Genomic DNA, 4,557 nt, shown 5'->3' on the forward strand with positions numbered 1-4,557 from the left:
TTTCTGCGGAGTTCACTTTAATACGAGAAATTTGATAAGAGAGGCGGGCCTCCTTTCACGATGCATCAGATCCTCGGGCTGAGCGAGCACGTCGGGAACAGCGGCAAGAAAAAAAAAAGAAAAGAAAGAAAGAAAGAAAGAGAGACAACGGCGAAGAAGAAAATAATAATAATAATAAAAATAATAAAAGAGACAGAGACAGAAACAGAGACAGAGACAGAGATTTCTCTGCGAATTTCTAAAGGGAAACTGCCCGGGATCCGTCCTGCAGCAGCATTCCGGGTGCATGCGTTTGTATTTCATTGCTGACTCCTTGATCCACGCACCTCACCCCATTGATAGAGCACAGCACAACCGGCGGCGCGGGGGGCACCGGCTCTGTGCCCCGGGGGCAGCGCGGGGGGCACGGGGAGCTGCGGCTCTGCTGTCCCGGGGGTAAAACATGGGGGGGGGGGGAGAGGGAGGGAAAAAAAAGATAAGGAAAAAAAAAAGAAAAAAAAAAGCGCATCGCACCCCATCCGCCTCCTCCGCACGGCCAGAGGTACCCGTAGGTGTAAGATACGTTGATACACGCGAACGGAGTTGATTCGGGCTATGAGCTGCGAGCGGAGCGCTGGTGTCAGCCACGTGCATTTCTCCATAAAGGTGTATGTGGTCCCGTCGTGTGCTGATTTCTGTTCTGGTGGAGCTGTGGCACGGCCGGGAAAGCTCTGCGCACGGACGGGCATGTAGCGATTTGTTCTCCATGAAAACAAAGTTATTTATATTGACCATATTTTTTCTAGTGGATTTTAAGTTATTTAAAAAAAAAAAAAGAAAGAAAAGAAAAAAAAAGAAACTGTTATCTCATCGCATTTGTTGTCGGTACAATATATTTCGTTTCACTCAGGTTGGTTTCACCTCTGTTAATCCGTTTCCGACGCCGCCGGTTCTGCTCAGCGCCAAGTAACGAACGCGGTCCGTGCGGACCTCCGTAGACCCCATTCCCGAGGAGAGCAGCCCGGTGGAAGCGCTACCGCAATGCGCCTTTCCGAGTTCTGCCGAGTTCCCTCAGGTAATAAAATCGAGGAAATCGCAACGACTCCGCCATGCGTTCCACGCGGGGAACGGGGACGATTCGCAGCTCCCTGCGCTCCGCTCCCGTACGGCTCCCACGGGCCGGGAAGGGCGGAGGGGAACGCGGCGTAGGGCGGCCCCGAGGAGCGGCCACGGAGCCCGGAGGGACGGGAAGGCGACCGACACGGAGCGACACGAGGAGCAGCCGCCCCACGCGGCTCCCTTCTCCCCTCTCCCCGCTCCGTGCGGCCGCGCTGCGCCCGCGGGACGGGATGGAGCCGAAGGGCGGCCGAGGGGAAGGGTTGTGCGGGCTCAGCAGGGCGGATCGCTCGGGCGTTGTGTGCCGATAACTGGCTGCGAGTGATGGATTCGAAGCCGGCTAAATGGGCTCGCTTCAAACCAAACGAAGGTGCTGCTAATGATCGAGTCAATAAAAGTAACGGTGGTGTCGATTGATCCGCGAATAAAGAAGTTAATTAATATGTTGTGAGGAGCTCGTATCGCAGCTGAAGGTGCTCCCCACAAACCCACCGCCGTCACCTGAACCCACCTCAGGCATTGCTGGGTTTCAAACCCTTCCAGTGTGCTCTGATATTGGCACATCTGCCTGCAGGATGAATGTAATAAGCCATGAAAAACATCCTTCGTTGGAACAGAGAGAGATGTCGGGCGGTGTGATGGCACAGTGCGCTTTTCAGTGCAGCTGTGATTGAAATAAAGTACTCTGAATGGGGTATATTTGGATGGGAGCACAGACATTCCCGGTTCCTTGGGATGCCCCGTAGGTCTGTGGCCTGCAGAAGTTGGCCAAGGCTTTCCTGTTTCTATTTCATGTGTTAGAGAGTCTGAACTCATAAATATATATGTATAAAAATGCAGGTTCCATGCAATTTACCTACAGATCCCTCGTGACTCAGCCAATGCACGTGCAAGAAATGCTTTCTGTAGATAACATTTTGGCAGAGGATTGAGGTGGGGATGCTCTGGTATGAGAAGAGCCCAAAGATGAGCTCTTGCAGGTGACACAGACACCTGTCCTGTCCTCGCAGCACCAGCGGGCTGGTCCTGCTCCATGGAGCAGCAGTCTGTGTGCTGCGGTGATGCTGCAGGGTGATGGCAAGGCAGGTGGGAGTCAGACCCCACAGCCACTCACAAGGAGAAAGAAAGCAAGGAGGAAGGAAACCATTTTTTAAAAATTTATTTTTATTTTTTAACTTTTTTTTTTTTTTTTAAGTCATAGAACTAAATTCAGAGGATAAGATGGAGATACATATAATCTGGTGCATGATCAGCTCAATGCTGCCCTACAATCCAGCTGGGTGCTCCAGGAATAAGCACTGTGCTCCATGCGTCGACTCCCAGTATGCACTGACCCCCTTCCAGCTCTGGTTGTCCCCATCTCATCTGTCCTTTCATGGTCATTTCTTGCTGTTCCTGAGCTTTGTCTTTGCTGCAAAGTAACAACAGATGAAAGTGCACCTCAAGTGTGCCTGTAAATTAAAAACCACAAGTGATCCGCATCGCGTTTCTGTTGTGCTCCAAAGTTTTGAAGGGAACTGGAAAAGCTGCTCTCATTCTCAGCCTTTCCAGCATTTAAGCTGCGGCCACCCTGGGTTTGATGGAAGACCTAATAGGTGTGCTCAGAAATGTGGGTTGTCACTGCTCACAGCCCTGCTGCTGGCCAAGTCCTCCCTCCAGATGTTCCTTAGGCAATTAAGTTGGTGTGAATGAAGAATTCTGATCGTTGCCTACAGCATGGATCTTACTGCTCCAGCTGCACGTTGTTCAAGGTTTTCACTTTCAGGATGCATTTCCCTGCTTTGTCCATCGCTGCTCATTGGATAGCAGCTCAATTTCTGAAGGAGAAATGAGCAGAGACCCCCGGTGCTGACCGTCTTTTCTCAGTGTTGCACAGCATGCCTCCCTTTGTCAGAGCACAGCAGTGAGCACAGCAGTGAGCACAGCGAGCCCACAGGCAGCAGGAGGCTGCTCCCAGCTGCAGGCACGCAGCAATCAGGGTCTGCTCAGTGCACCCACGCTCTTCACATTCACACAGCTGCATCGACACACAGCCCTTATTTGGGGTTGCAGAAGGCTGCCACTTTTCCAGCAGATGTGTTTTAAATGTAACTTTTCTCGGAGGGGAGGGAAGCTGGAAGAATGAGAGAGGGAGAGCTGCTGCTGTGCTCTGGTAGCTGGTGCTGGGCTGCACGCCCTGCCTGCTGCTGTGCTTGCAGTGAGGACAAGTGCTGCCATCCTTTCTGCCCCGCACTGCTCACTGATTCTAGAAAAATGGAACAGTTTCCCAGCCTGGAACAGGTTGCCCAAGGAGGCTGTGGATGCCCCATCCCTGCAGGCGTTCGAGGCCAGGCTGGATGTGGCTCTGGGCAGCCTGGTCTGCTGGTTGGTGACCCTGCACACAGCAGGGGGTTGGAACTGGATGAGCATTGTGGGCCTTTGCAACCCAGGCCATTCTATGATTCTATGATTCTATGATCTGCCTCTGGAAACAAGCAAGATCACCTGTATTGTGTTAATTGTAAAAAATAGAAAAACATGGGTCCAAACGAGACCTGCCTCATATTTGCAAACCTATCCACGTGGCCCTTCTCTGTGCTCAGCTTTCAAATGCTGTGCATTTGAGAGAACATCTTCCTCCTTCACAAAGTTTTTATGGCCTTTGCACATCAGACATGCAGTTCACCAAACATCCCCACTGTAGGCACTAATGGTCTTGTTTGAACGTGTAAAAACCCCCCATGTTGAAACATGGAGGTACAAAATGCACCCACCTGCAAAGCACAAAGCGTTGGAACTTAACAGCAGCTGCAGCTATCCTGAAAGCACTGAGGACGCAGATCTGTGGCTGGTAACACAGTGCCAGGACAGTGCAGACTATTATGAACCTCTTCCTCAAGTTAATTAACAAAAAAAAAGATGACAGTTTGATTAATGCTGCAAGACACTCCAGCGGCACCGCAGCTCAAGCTGTGCTACAGGTTGGTCTCTGCACCTTCACGTGCAGTTTCCATGAGGACGCAGGAACCCAGCTCAGCATCACTGCTCATTCAGTGACCATGGGCTGCAGCAGTGCCTGCCCTCCCCTCCTGCTGCTCTGCCCTTTGGAAGCATCCCTGATGCTGCACCGTCTGCAATGGGCATCAAGAAGGCAGCTGTGTGCTGCGGCCACACGCTGCAGCAGGAGGTGCACAGTTCAGCACATGCACACAGCAGCCACTGCTGCCCTAGGAGCAGCACAGCCCTGCTGCGTTTGTTATTCTTCCATGAGGAGAAGGTCTGGCCACTCAGTGGTGAGGATAACGCCAGAAGCAGTGCACATTCACACGAATTAAAAGGAGCCATTTGTGAAACCAGCACCCTGCTGTGCAGCCCTGTGGGAGAACACCTGGGTCTGCAGTTGAGCTGAGCTGGACCGTGCAGCATCCTGCAGCACAGTGCTGCTCTTGGTGACAGAAACAGCACTCAGGGACCACTGTGTTG

The sequence above is a fragment of the Meleagris gallopavo genome, chromosome 11, assembly GCF_000146605.3.
Source record: "Meleagris gallopavo isolate NT-WF06-2002-E0010 breed Aviagen turkey brand Nicholas breeding stock chromosome 11, Turkey_5.1, whole genome shotgun sequence".
NCBI lineage: Eukaryota > Metazoa > Chordata > Aves > Galliformes > Phasianidae > Meleagris > Meleagris gallopavo.